At 41.8% G+C, this 14,622-nt stretch overlaps 1 long non-coding RNA gene across 1 annotated transcript in view; it reads right to left on the reverse strand.

The window, feature by feature from the left end:
• The window catches only part of LOC117660607 (uncharacterized), a 48,503-nt gene extending 34,489 nt beyond the window's left edge, over positions 1-14,014 (reverse strand). Inside the window, exon 1 of the long non-coding RNA XR_004589732.3 lies at positions 13,870-14,014. This is a non-coding gene — a long non-coding RNA (uncharacterized LOC117660607). The remainder of the gene's footprint in view (positions 1-13,869) is intronic.
• Between the last annotated feature and the right edge of the window lie 608 nt (positions 14,015-14,622).

A 14,622-nucleotide genomic window follows, 5' to 3' on the forward strand; every position in this document is an offset into this window, starting at 1 on the left:
TTGCTTCTTCCTTGGAAAGAATGGATTCGGCCACCAAGATGAACTACTACTACTACTACTACTACTACTACTACTACTACTACTACTACTACTTCTTCTTCTTCTTCTTCTTCTTCTTCTTCTTCTTCTTCTTCTTCTTCTTCTTCTTCTTCTTCTTCTTCTTCTTCTTCTTCTTTTTTTTTTTTTTACATCTTGGCATTCTTGCCACATGTTCTCTAAGGAACTGCCTTTGACCAATATTCAGAAACTGCAACATGCAAGAAATATTCCAACTGGAAGGCTTTCTGTTTAATGAATGCTAGTCTTACATCACTTTAACCAACTCTAATTTGTTTAGGGATCCAATTCAGGATCTTTGGTGTTATTTATGAATCCCTAAACGAATTGTACAAAATGACTTCTATACTGCATAGCTGATTTCACTAAATTTCCTAAGGAGGGAGACTAGGATTCTTTTTGTGACAGTACCCTAATTATACACACACACACACACACCAGAGATTAGATTAGCGCCTTCAATGTTTAGCTTTTGGCAGATGGTAAAGTGAGTATTTAGCATCTAGCATTTTCTAGTGGCCAATGTGGGGATTAAATCTGAGTTTCTTCTCTTGCAAGTCACATTGCTCTGCCTTTAATTTTTATTGATCTTGTTCACATTCTTTTCATGTTTGTTCTGTGTAGCTTTTATTGTCTTAAACTGATTTCTAAAGATTGTAATTAATTTATTAAATTTACTCTTGACCAGATAGCATTTGTGTATACAACTCCTCCTGCTACAGCTGCTGCCACCCCTTTTGTTTTTCTTTCTTTATAACTACTTCCAAATCTCTAATAACCAATGTTTATCATTTGGGGTGAATGGCAAATAAAGCAATGATTTCTGCTTGGAGAAAAAAATCTACAACTGTTACCTTTTGATGATTTCTGCTATTGTTGCTGTTACTTATTTACTTTCCAATCCCATATTAATTTGGAACAAAGGTTCATCAGGGCATGGCTAATGCCAATGTCTCTTAAAGTCCAATTAGTGGAATCTTGGGCAAGATCCAGCCATCCTTGAAAGTGGCACATTGAATTTTTGGCATATTTGTCTCAATGTGTTGTTTGTCTGCAAATAAGCATGTAAATTAGAGGACCTGAATCAAAACTAAGCTGGAAAGACTATCCATCTAGGCTATAGGACTTGGACACTCACAGAGGCAAAGTATTTGTGCTTTTGTGTATTTGCATCCAAAAATACTTTAAGAAGAATTGGACAGCTTCTTCTCTCCATGAGAATGTCAACTTGGTTCAAAGGGCATTCTCCACAAACAAGGATGGGCCCTTATTTCTGGCAGTCAAAATAAGATTTTCATTTGCAGACTGCATGTTTACTTCCAATGTTATTATATCAGATCCTTAGCCAGGATGGCCATATCAACCATATCTTTCCATTTCCAATCAATGGAAATTATTAGCAGAGAACTGGAGATGGGGCAAGGAAAGAGACAACCAATCCTCTTTGGACTCATGATTAGAGATGTTCCTAGTGTTTGTGATTGTTTTTGGCTACCTGTCTTAGAAACAGAGAAAATATAAAGAGCAATGGGCAGATTGGCTGCTACCCATTGGTGGCTGAATGCTAAGGCAATTGTATATGAGCAAAGAATAGCACTTTGGACTTCTCCATTTACCTTGGCAACTCCAATGAATCCATAATCTCATGACACAGTCACCACTTCTCCCCAGCACCTTTTGATCTTTCCATTTTTTTATTAGAATAACACTCTCAGACCCAACTCTGTACCACTATACTATTGAGATCTGTAAAATCTCTCAAGCTTTCCCACCCAACAATCCTCTTGAAAACAGGATTGTGGGCATGACCAGAAGTTTTTTTTGGATGTGCTGGGAAGTGCAGACACCACTTCCTATATTCTCATTACTCATGTCTGGAGTGACACCTAAGCCCAGGTGGCCTCCAGAGCAGCCACTATATTTCAAGATTTACCCATCCCATTATCCCTTTTCATCTACACTCTTTCTCCTTCTAATTGTTGAAATCAACAGCTCTCCAAGACTTCAGGCTTCCAAACAGGTAGAGAAAAAGAATGGGGCAGGCAGCGAAGAGGGGGTACTATTTGAGAGGCTTTATCTTTAGATGCAGCAGTACAACTCTTCTTCACTGCAGCATTCTGAAAATAATGAGAAAGGTCAGCCTAGGCTTTGGTTGAATGGTTGCAAGTTGCCTTGCATCTGTCAGCTTCAGTAACTCCTTCTCCTTCTTCCCCAGTCAAGTCACTGTTTGTTTTGGTTATCCAGCCTTGTAGGACTTAGTAACTTGGATAAGCATGGCAAGGTCTGTCTGCCTCCCCTCTGAGGCTATATCTGCTCCAGTGTCTCGTCTGCCTGTGTCTGATTATGTTATCTAAATTAGAATCTCTTGGCACTGCTCAGTTAATTTTATTTTAAAAATTGTATACACAGATTTACAACTGGGAGCCACCTCCCCATATGTTTCTTCATTTCACATTACTTTACAATTTGCTAAATGTCCAAGTGGGATGTGGGAGTAGAGGCAAACAGCCCAACCTACAGAAGCCCAAGCATAATCATGACATTATGGAATTTTAGTAACTCAGTAGCAGGGAAACGATCTACATTAATGAAAGCTTGGACAGCTTGGAAGCTAGGTAGAATCTTCTTTCTTTCCTCCTTCTCCTCCTCCTCCTCCTCCTCCTCCTCCTCCTCCTCCTCCTCCTCCTCCTCCTCCTCCTCCTCCTCCCTCTCCCCCCTCCTCCTCTGTTCTTCCCCCTCCTTCTCCTCCTATCACAAGACAGAATGCCAATCATAGAGTATGGACAGAACAGTAACATAATTAGAAACAGATAAAGATGACTTATTTTTAGTTCAGTTTCAGTTGAATAATCCATGCAAGGTGTTTTGATTTGGTTTGGTTTGGTTTGGTTTGGTTTTGCAGCATTACAGAAGTGGTTTACCTTTGGGGACAATTTTTTTTTTAAATTCCCCATCTCACTGACAGCTCTAGAATTCACAAGTGGTTTTTCAGGCAAATATAAACCAGGGCAATAGGAATCCCATGAACAAATTGTGCAGTTACTTAAGAGGTATGGGAGACCACCTAGTCTCAAAGCAATAATGAAATAAAGAATGCTTTGTGATGTAAATGCTCATTTCTTTCTCATCACATGGAATATGAGGCATATGATTCAGAGACTTGGATCAACTCAATGATACACTAAACTGTTACACTGATAAATTCATAGCTCTTGGGGACAGGCAATTAATTCTTCCCTTAGGTCTTGCCAATGAAAATTACTCTTCACCTAAGATGTTATATACTGGTATGTATTATGGAGAGATAGCAATTCTTGTTTTCCTTGGTGAATAACTTCTTATGCTTATTCTGGCACTTGCTGTTCCCGGTTACAAGTTCCTAGCTCCTTATTCAAAATAGCATAAATAAATAGCATAAATACAATTAATAACTGTGTAATAATGCTGCACTTAAAATTAAGCATAGCATTATCTTGCATCATATATCTTCATAATGTATATAGTCTGCACTTCTAAACAAAACAATGATTTGCTTTAATAAAATAGTTATTTTCTGTAACCTACTGCACTGAATATAGTTGCAAGTCACTGCTTTTTTAAAAAAATCCCTCTTCCTCGCTCTATTTCCCCTTTTCTTTCCCCTTACCCTCTTTCCCATTGTCTTTATTTTCATTTGTATTTTATATTAAGAAAAAAACAATTATTATAGAAACATTTTCATGCAGAAAAGCCTCTCATAGTGCCTGAGAACCATGTAGGAAAATGAACACAAAAGGCAATTGGGGGATGCATTATTTCAGATAGAAAGTCGGTTTGGTCTAGCAATTAAGGCGTAACACTAGAAACCAGGAGATTGGGAGTTCTAGTGCCTCCTCTGGCACAAAACTAGCTAGGTGAGCTTGGGCCAGTCACTTGGGAAAGAAGGCATAGGCAAACCACTCCTGAAATGTCACCTGGAAAACTATAGGGATTTGCCTAGGCCAGGGATCAGCAACCCACGGCTCTGGAACCACATATGGCTCTTTTATGCCTCTGCTGTGGCTCCCTGTCGCTGGTCAGTGCCACAATTTTGAAAGGAGCTTCTGGTTAGGGGGTGAAAGCATGGCACGCCAGAAGGAGACTCTATGGCAAGGGGTGAGTTTTCTGGTTGGCTCCACAATTGATAGGGCTTTTGGTTAGGACAGGTAGAAGGAAAAGGACACCGCACTAGGAGGAGACTATGGTGGGGGAACCGGACTTCCAGTCGGCTCCAGAATTGAACAGGGGGCTTCCGGTAAGGACCTTTGTGGCTTTTTGAGGGTTTAAGGTTGCTGACGTCTAGCCTGGGCAGTTGCCAGGAGTCAAAACTAATTTGAAAACACACTAAAACCTTCAGATGAGTCACAAAGAATGGATTGTGGAAACTAAAATTTTTCAAGTCTTCAGCTTCAAAGGGTGTCATTGTTTCACTCTGAGATCTTAGAGAAGACATGATCTTTTATCTGTATTCCCAGTAAAATAAAACAAGCTGTATGGATGAAGATTTAGCCTAGTCCTCCTAGGCCACATCTCTCTACTTACACTTCAAAAATGCCCATGGGACACAGTCACAAAATGACCATTGATCTTCTTAGGTATAAAGTGGGACTGGTTATGCACATTCATTTCTGCCTCTCATATATCCCTGGCAATTCTTCCACACATGTCTCCCGGCCTCCAGGCCAGTCTAATATTGGAGTCTTTAGGGAAATGCCTGCTTTCATGCAATCAGTCAGGAAGGAAAATAAATAGAAAGCTGTAAGAAGAGGCACTTCCCAGACAAAGTCCAGGCCAAGCTTGATTCGAACATGGAGGAGGAGGGACTGAATATCTTTTTCTGATAGCGTTTTAATAGACACATTACACAGGAACCTGGTGTAAATATTCTCAACATTGAAACCGTTCCAACTCATCTCCAGCCCCACACACATTATTATCATCTTGATTTACAGCTGTCTGCATTTCACTTGACGTGACAGTATTTTATCAGTTCAGGGAACTCATGTAGATAAATGGCTCAGCTTCAGAGAGGTAAACACATGTCAGTCCATGACAATTATTTCTTTCATTAAGGATGAAAGTGATGGATGTGATCCCAATGGTTCAGTTTTGGGGGTAGGGACAAGTAATTTTTTTTTTTATCATCTAGATAGGAGAAACCAGATTAGTGTTCAGTTTTAAGATGCCCCTGTGTTGTGTTTATTCTGTTCTAAAGGTAAGGATCCAGAGAGTCAAGTAGATGGCTTCATACTTCATAGTAAACCATAATCTGATTTGCTGGGTTCTGCTTTAGTTGATTCTGTGAACCCAGATAGGGTGATCTGTCAATCTTAGTTTATCCTGAAAAAACCAACCATCATTCATAACCATGATTAAAAACAATGTTCAATGCAGGGTGTGGAGTCAATGTTAATGGAAAACTAACAAAACCCCATGAGATACAAAAAAGGAACAAGACAAGGATGCCAATTGTCTCTGCTCCTGTTTATTTTAATGCTTGAAATACTGAATAGGGATATAAGACATGAGAGAATGATAAAAGTAAAGGTCAAAAGAAAAAGTTAAGGAAATTTCTGATGACTTGTGTTAGTTTTGGAGGGTCCATTATTCTATAGAATAAAAATATTAATGGGAATTTTTTTAAAAAAATAATTTAGTGTAGTAACAGGTTTTATTAAAATTAATAATCAGAAGATAAAAATGTTAACAGAAATGTAAAAATAGAGGATCAAACAGAACTGATGAAGAAAAAGCAGTTTTAAGATTGAGGAAAAAGTAAAATATTTGGGTAACAGTCTAACAAATATAAATTGTATGTTATTTCAAAATAATTGTTTTAAGCTACAAATGAATTTAAAAAGACCACGTTAAAATGGAAGAAACTACAATTTTCTTCTCTGGGGAGAATTTCTAGGATAAAGATGAATGTTCTTCTTAGAACGATATTCTTGTTTCAGCCAATACCTGTTTTGACAAACTGATATACATTAAACAATGTATTCTAAGTTTGAATGGCAAAGGAAAAGACACGAGTTAAGAGAGGGTTTGAAGGCCAGCGTGCAACCCAGACAGCATGAGCTGAAATTGGATGGGACAGAAAACACCACTTTTGATAATTTTCAAATCAGAAAACACAGGTGAAGGTTGCATGGATGATGGCTGGACATTGGCTGACAATGGCATCAGATATTTCTGCCCTCCAAAATGATGGCCAGCTCATGCTTACACTGGGATTAGTTGGAAGAGTAGATCTGCCTTCTGTCTTCTCATCTTGTAGTAGTATTGGAAGAGTTTATTTCTACTATAAGGAAACAACAGAGTGGAACGAGCGGGAAGAGGGAAAGATTGATAAGCCTAGTTAACGATTTCTTCCAAAAAATATTAACCAGTCAAGAATTGAGAGTTTCCATACAGTCTGAAATTGTTTACTCGTTCTTTCACACTTCTCAAAAAGAACTTCGATCAAATTAAAGTCATCCACATTGTTGTAAATTTCCATGTAAGAGTACAAAAGACCTCTTATTCAGTACAGTGGAACCTGAAGCTTGTATATATAAATGAATTATCACACTTGAATGGCATTGCTGAGTGAGAGAAACAATTAAAGCCATCCTGTTAACATTTTACAGGTTTCAATTATCTTCTCAGTGTACCCTGGATATTGATCGAACGTCACAAGCAAATTTCTCAATCTATATTGATGAGTGGCAGCAAAGTCATTAAAAGCCTTTGTAAAAATATATTATGCAAAAAGAGGATAAACAGTATCTCTTTTGAAGGGTTTTATTCAGAAATGCATATATTGTTCTGCCTCATGTTATAGAGCTTAATGCTTTTATTTCCATTTCCAACCGACAGTTTTGGTGGAAATGGAAATAAAATTTTGTATGTTCAGTTTGTGTTCATGTACTCACACAAACACATCAGGGTTGTTTTTTTTTTCTAATGAGCATAATTACTGGCTGATTTAAATTTCTTAGATTTGGATAATGAGAAAAGAATGGGCTCCCTGAAAATCCATTACCCTTATCCCTAACCTGCCATCCAAACAAACATACCAAGTGGCTCTCTTAAGGTTAATATTTTCAGACTCAAAACAACAACAACAACAACAACCCAGATGAGGATAAGAATAGGTAGTTAAGAAAAAGGAGGAAATCAGTTTTCTTCGGAAGCCTCAGCCCTATTTTCAATCTTAGAGGGAGAAAACTAGCATTTTTACCCTCAAGATACTTACAAATGTAATTCTAGGCATGCCTACTCTAGAGTAAAGCCTGTTCAGAAGTGAGCATGTATAGGATGAACTTCAAGTGCTGTTTCACTGGTAAACACAGAAACATGCAAGCAATGCAAAAAACACCTCAGCAAATCAAGCTTGCCTTCTGTTAACTGGACACCCCCATGTGGTTTTCTGGGCAGAAGTCTAGAAGTGAGTAGGCCAAATTCAAGCAACTGGCTTAAAGATAACCGTGCTGATCCTGAAATAAATGCATTCCACTGTCATGTGGAAACTCACTCTCTTCATATTATGATGTTCAGTCCAGGGTGCATTTTAGTCATTTTACTTTAATGTGTTTCAATGAGTTTAGTAGGACTTTTATGCGGATTACCACAAAGCAGTTTTAACATTTTCAGTGGAAAATCTTGAGTTCATTCAACAGCCTCTCACCAGAAAATAGAAAAATGGTTGGATATGTGTGTGTCTTGCATTCCCAGGCTCTGTTATGTTTGGGAGGAGAAGGTTCAGTTAGGGTGAATGATAAATTCCTAAATCCTCTGTGTTTATAATCTCAGTAAGGGTAATTGCAACATGTCGGCATTTATTCATTGTATATTATTTCTTCAAATGGGGCTGTCCTGTCTTCAGCCTCAACCACATGCTGACAGTTTGTGGTTTTCAATTTGCCTTGCCGAAGGTTTATTTGCTTAACAAAGAGCCTTAGTTAGAGTCTCTCTTTGTCAAATTTCCTGACCTGAAATATGAACTGTAGCAGATGCATAAAGAGAAGAGCAATCTGGCAGGACAAGGGGTATACCTGCTCCAACTTTGTAGCCACAATCCCCAAGCTGGTATTCTGAACAGAAAACCAATCAAAACATCCCCTTTTTTCAACTGGGTCCAGAATTCAAATCCAAGCAGTGCACAGGGACATGTTAATCTGAAGAACAGTATGGGGATAAGGAGACCTCAGAACTGGAGGTTGCATTCTGGCCCATCCAAACTCATGGTTTTAACAAGGGGAACACATTTGTTTCTTTATAATGAGCTGTCCTGGGAAAAGGACTGAGAGACAATCTCCAGCTGTCATTGTTATACTACTATTGCTATTAAGAAAAATGAGAAAATAAGGTTTGATCAGTTTTGCCATTCTATATAATATAAGCCTAGAAAAGCACCTAGTAGAATTAGAATATTCTTTATTGGCCAAGTGTGATTGGACACACAAGGAATTGGTCTCCAGTGCATAAACCCTCAGTGTACATACAAACAACAGAGTAATACAAGATACTAATAGGAGAAGATAGTAGAAAAGATGAGAAGGATAATAGTAATACATTCCTACTGCATGGGTAAATATCCTTAGACATAAGACAGTATTGTGGGAATTAGATGTTCAGCAGAAAGATGGCAGGAGAGAGAAAAAGCTGTTTTGTGTCTAGTTGTTTTGGTATACAATGCCCCGTAGCAATGTCCTGAGGAGAGAAGTTGAAACAGTTTTTATGTCCAGGATGTGAGAGGTTTGTGGTAATATTTACATCCTGGTTTCTTGTTCACTTTTAGGTGACCCCAAAGACCGTAAGGAAATCATCGAGAACGTTTGCATTCTAACATTCTTGAAATGTCATAACATAGTGAAAAAGCTACCTATATTTCAGTGCGCAGTTTAAAATATGTGAAATCGCACAGCGATATATTACTTATATTAGTGAACTTTATAACAACCCTGTAAAGAAGGCAGGTATTACTAACCATAAAAGGGTAAAAACGCCTTGCCGAAAGCAATGTAGCTATAATGGGAGCTGAAAGAGAAACTTGCTCATTCACAGATGAATCTCTTAAAAAGGTAAAGTGTCCTTCAAGTGATTCAAGCAATTACATAGAGACATCCAAATATCCTTCTTCTCACAGTACAAAAATGGATTTTCACTGCTTTCTTCCAAGTAATGTAATTTCCCATAAAACCCTTCAATGTTTATGTAATCCACCATCCAACAACTCACTAAATCCAGCTTTAATTTGCTTTTGAATTAGCCCGGGTTTTCTAGAGTCTAATATTGAATGCTAATCCATAAGCCATGGTTTCAACCATTACAGCTGGGTTCATAAATAGGGATATACATTCCTATATGCATGGCTCAGTATGACTTCTATGCAGTGGTGAAATCCAAACCGGTTTGCTCCTGGTTCACTGGCCGCACATACGTGCTGTGTGCCAAACATGTGCTACGTGCACATGCGGAGTGCGCACCAAAAGCACTTTCTGTGTATGTGCATGCACAGTATGGGCCAAAACGAGGCCTGGGAAGATAAGTAGAAGCGAGGGGGGGATCAGCTGTAGTGCACAATTTAGCTTTGCTAGAAACAGAGGTGGGTTTCAGCAGATTCTGACCAGTTCTGGAAAAGCGGTAGCGGAAATTTTGAGTAGTTCGGAGAACCGGTAGTAAAAAGTCTGACTGGCCCAGCCCCTATCTATTCTCTGCCAAGCTGATCAGGAGGAAGTGGGGATTTTGCAGTAACCTTCCCCTGGATTAGGGAGGGAATGGAGATTTTACAGTATCCTTCCCCTGGAGTGGGGTGGGAATGGATATTTTTCAGTATCCTTCCCCTGCCACGCCCAACTAGCCACACCGACAGAACCGGTAGTAAAAAATTTTGAAACCCACCACTGGCTAGAAAGCAGGATTTTCTGCTGATCCCCCCCCCCCGGCCAGCTGTTCTACTTACCTTCCCAAGCCTCCTTTTGGCATGTGCTCTGCACACACGCATGTGCAGTATGTGCCATAAGAAGGCTTGGGAAGGTAAGTAGAACAGCAAGGGGGGGGATAAGCTGTGGCATGCGATTTAGCTTTGCTAGAAAGCAGGCTTTCCTGCTTTCTAGCAAAGCTAAACCACGCTGCACGGCTGATCATTGGAAATACCGGTTAAGAGGAACCGGTAGCATTTTTTAACTAACGATTTGCCCGAACTGGTAGCTTTTTAAACTGCTGGTTCAGCTGAACTGGTAGCTTTTTTTTACTACCGGTTCACTTGAACCGGTAGTTTTTATCACTACCGGTCCGCGAACCGGTGGCATTTCACCCCTGCTTCTATGTTTGTTATCCAACAAAAGTAAAATACAAATATGATGCAATTTATGCATAAGTACAGGGGTGTCAAACTCAAAGCCCAGGGCCCGGATCTGGCCCACGGGGTACTTAGATCTGACCCATGGGGCCACCCTGGAAACAGCAAAAGACCAGCCCGCAGTGCCTCAGCTAGCAAAAATTGAGCTTGGGAGCCTGTTTTTGCTGACAGAGTGCTTGGGCCACCACAGGTGCCCCCAACATGAGTGACATTGAGCTGACCATGATCACCCTGGCCATCCCACCCCAGCCCACCGAGGTCAAACTCAACCCTGATGTGGCCCTCAATGAAATTGAGTTTAACACCCCTGCATTAGCACGTAAGTAAGTGCAAGTGGTAAACCCTATTATTTGATAAAAATATATTTATCTGCCCTCTCAAAAAACCTTTGCCTGAATACATTTTCACAATACAGAAAACTGCACAAGTGGGGAATCCATCCTACCAAAAGAGCCACAAGAAAAGCTCTTTTTTCCTCCTCATCCGGTGAAATTCCAACATACAGTAGTGGGAACATAATGATGGCTTTTCCATCAAAGCAAAAAGCAGAAGGTACATGTGTAGTGGGGATTCCTAAAGCTTCCATTGATTATTATGGCCTTTAGAAACTTAGCCAATAGTCTGAATTGCACACAGAAACACAATGCAAAACCTGGCATGGTTGTAGTGATGTGATCAAAAAAGTAAACACCCGACAACATGCTATCTTTGTCTGAATGAGCAGCAGTTTTTAAAAGTAGATTCATCCAGAATGCATGGCAATAATCCAAATAAAATGTAAGTTTATGAAGATGAATATTCACAGCACTTCTTAAAAAGCCAACAAATGGCATTCATTCTTAAAATACAGTTGGGAAAATGTATCACTAGAAGAAAACGTAACAATCATCATGTGGCATACCAATTTTACTCTTATATTTTATAGTACTTATGCAGTCTTATGTGAAATGTTCATGCACATATGTTCTTCAGGGCTTCCATGTTTAAAATGCACATTACAGATAATAATAATAATAATAATAATAATAATAATAATAATAATAATAATAATAATAATAATAATAATAATAATAATAATAATAATAATAATAATAATTTTATTTATATACCGCCCTCCTCCCGAAGGACTCAGGGCGGTGTACAGCCAAATTTAAAACATAAATATACAATATCATACTTAAAATTAATTAAAATCATTAAATAGTTATGGCCGAATTTTAAAACCCAAAGTTAAAACCCAATTTAAAATCAATTAGACAACCCCACCTGTCGGAACAGTAGAGTCTCGAGGGCACAGTGAAAGACCCGGAGATCAGAGATGTTACGAATATCCGGGGGCAATTCATTCCAAAGGGCAGGGGGTCTGACAGAGAAGGCTCTCCTCCTGGATGTCACCAGTTGGATAACTTGGCCGACGGCACCCTGAGGAGTCCCTCTCTGTGGGAGCGAACTGGTCGGTGGGAGGCTGTTGGTGGCAGAAGGCGGTCCCGTAGATATCCTGGTCCTATGCCATGGAGCGCTTTAAAGGTGGTAACCAACACCTTGAATTGCACTTGGAAGACCACTGGGAGCCAGTGCAGCTCGCGCAGGAGGTGTTACATGGGCGTAACGAGGTGCACCCATAACCACCCACGTGGCCACATTCTGGACCAGTTGGAGCCTCTGAGTGCTCTTCAAGGGGAGCCCCATGTAGAGAGCATTACAATAGTCCAGACGGGAGGTGACGAGGGCATGAGTGACTGTGCGCAAGGCATCCTGGTCCAGAAAGGGACACAATTGGCAGATCAGGCAAATCTGATAAAAAGCCCCCCTGGCTACGGCCGCCATGTGCTCTTCTAAAGACAGCCGTGAGTCCAGGAGGACGCCCAGATTGCGAGCCCTCTCTGTGGGGGGCAGAGATTCACCCCCAATAGTCAGCGATGGCACCAGCTGACTATACCGGGATGCCAGAAGCCACAGCCACTCAGTCTTGGAAGGGTTGAGTCGAAGCCTATTTCTCCCCATCCAGACCCGCACGGCCTCCAGGCAGCGGGACATCACATCAAGGGCATCATTGGGGTGGTTTGGGGTGGAGATGTACAGTTGGGTGTCATGAGCGTACTGGTGGACTCTCAGCCCAAAACCACGGATGATCTCACCCAGCGGCTTCACATAAATGTTGAACAGAAGGGGCGAGAGGACCGATCCCTGCGGCACCCCCCAAGCGAGGCGCCTCGAGGTCGACCTCTGCCCCCCTGCCAACACAAACTGCGAGCGGTCAGAGAGGTAGGAGAACCACCGTAACACGGTGTCTCCAATTCCTAATCCCCTCAACCGCTGCAGCATGATACCATGGTCGATGGTATCAAAAGCTGCTGAGAAATCTAATAGGACCAGGAGAGGAGCAACCTCTGTCCCTAGCCCTCCAGAGATCATCAACCAACGCAATCAATGCCGTTTCTGTGCTGTACCCCTGCCTGAAGCCCGACTGGTACGGGTCCAGATAGACAGCTTCCTCCATGTACTGGGGTGCCACCACACTCTCGACAACCTTCGCCACAAAACGAAAGTTGGAGACCGGACGATAATTTACTAACACAGCCGGATCCAGGGATGGCTTCTTGAGGAGGGGCCTCACCACTGCCTCTTTCAAGGCAGCAGGAAAGGCACCCTCACTCAAGGAAGCATTTATACTCCCCTGGAGCCAGCCTCGTGTAACCTCCCAGGACACCAGTACCAACCAGGAGGGACACGGGTCCAATAAACATGTGGCAGCACTAAGCCTACCCAGAATCCTGTCCATGTCCTCGGGAGCCACGGGTCAAACTCTTCCCAGATAATATTCTCAAGACTCACCCCCGTCTCCCTCCCCGGACTCATCCAGTCGGAGTCAGGCCACCTGAGAAACACCATTTGCCTTTAGTTTCTGTAAAAAGTTAATATTGAAAAGGCCTACAGTACATGCATACAAAATATTTAGGCTTGTGTGATCTAAGGGCCCCGGTACAGTTTGTCCATTCATATGCTTCCTCCACAAAGACTGGAGGGTAGCACTGAAAATCATCTTCAGATTGTCCTATTGCACATTGCTGAGTTTGTCCCCTGCAGCTAAATGACAGGCACTATCAAACTGGCACTCTGTTTCCCTTCCAATTTTTAGTAATGAGTATATATTAGCTCAGCTTGTTTCCAAGAAGGCGTTGCTCATGTTCTCATTAAAGTCAGCCGAATTTCGAACGGGATGGTAATGGAGATAGAAAAGGCTGAAATCCCAAGGCACCCCTTAGGGGAATTTTGCTGCCAAGAGTGTTAGAGGAAGGGGAGGAGGAGAGGGACATGGAGAGAAAGGGGGAAGGTTGGAGAGGGAGAGAGAGAGAGAATCATTGTGGCACCAATTAGCTGGACGCGCGTCCGATTCCAAGGTTGCTCGTCCTTGCGTTTTAACGCTTCCAGCAGCCCGAAGCTCCTACCCGACGGGTAAGAAGGGGCCGGGCACTCCCCGCCTTCTGCCCTTCCTGGAGCCGCGCCCCTTAGCTGCAGAGCTGAGTCTCGACGGCCCAGCGAAGGTGGTAGCAGAGTGTCCGCGCCGCTCCCTTTGTCCCCGGTAAAGGCGAAGATGATGTATGCGCGAAAGGATTAGCGGCGGCGCCCGCCTCAAAGCTCTCCGAAGCTGCCGGAGCCCGGCGCTGATAGGACAGCTGGCGAGAAGGGACACCCAATTCAATTTGCTCCTCATTTGCATACATATGACAACCATCTGTGCTAATAGCACTGCAATGTCTCCATTAGGCTCCCTTCGAGTGTACAGAGCTCCACTTCGCTCCAATTAGGCTTTTAAGTGGGAAAGCTTAGCGCATCAATATTTGCAGAGGGGACAGGACGGCTCAGCGAGCCGTGGCGCTTTCCGCTTTTTTCCTTCGCATCACGAGGGCTGTTAGGCTGTTCCATTGCAGCCTAAAAAAAGACGTCTAAGAATGTGTTGATATCTTCCTGTCCCATCCCAAAAAGATTTCGGAATTAGATCATCAGAAAACTGGCTTGTGCTATATAGGGTGATCCAGCCGGCCCTTCTAGGAAGGAAGGGGTCTAGTTCAAGGATCTCCAACCTTGGCAAACTTTAAGACTTGTGGACTTCAACTCCCAGAATTCCTCAGCTAGCAAAGCTGAAGAAGTTGAAGTCCACAAGTCTTTGCTGGCTGAGGAATTCTGGGAGTTGAAGTCCA

This window comes from Pantherophis guttatus, chromosome 2, assembly GCF_059756535.1.
Source record: "Pantherophis guttatus breed Tessera chromosome 2, ASM5975653v1, whole genome shotgun sequence".
NCBI lineage: Eukaryota > Metazoa > Chordata > Lepidosauria > Squamata > Colubridae > Pantherophis > Pantherophis guttatus.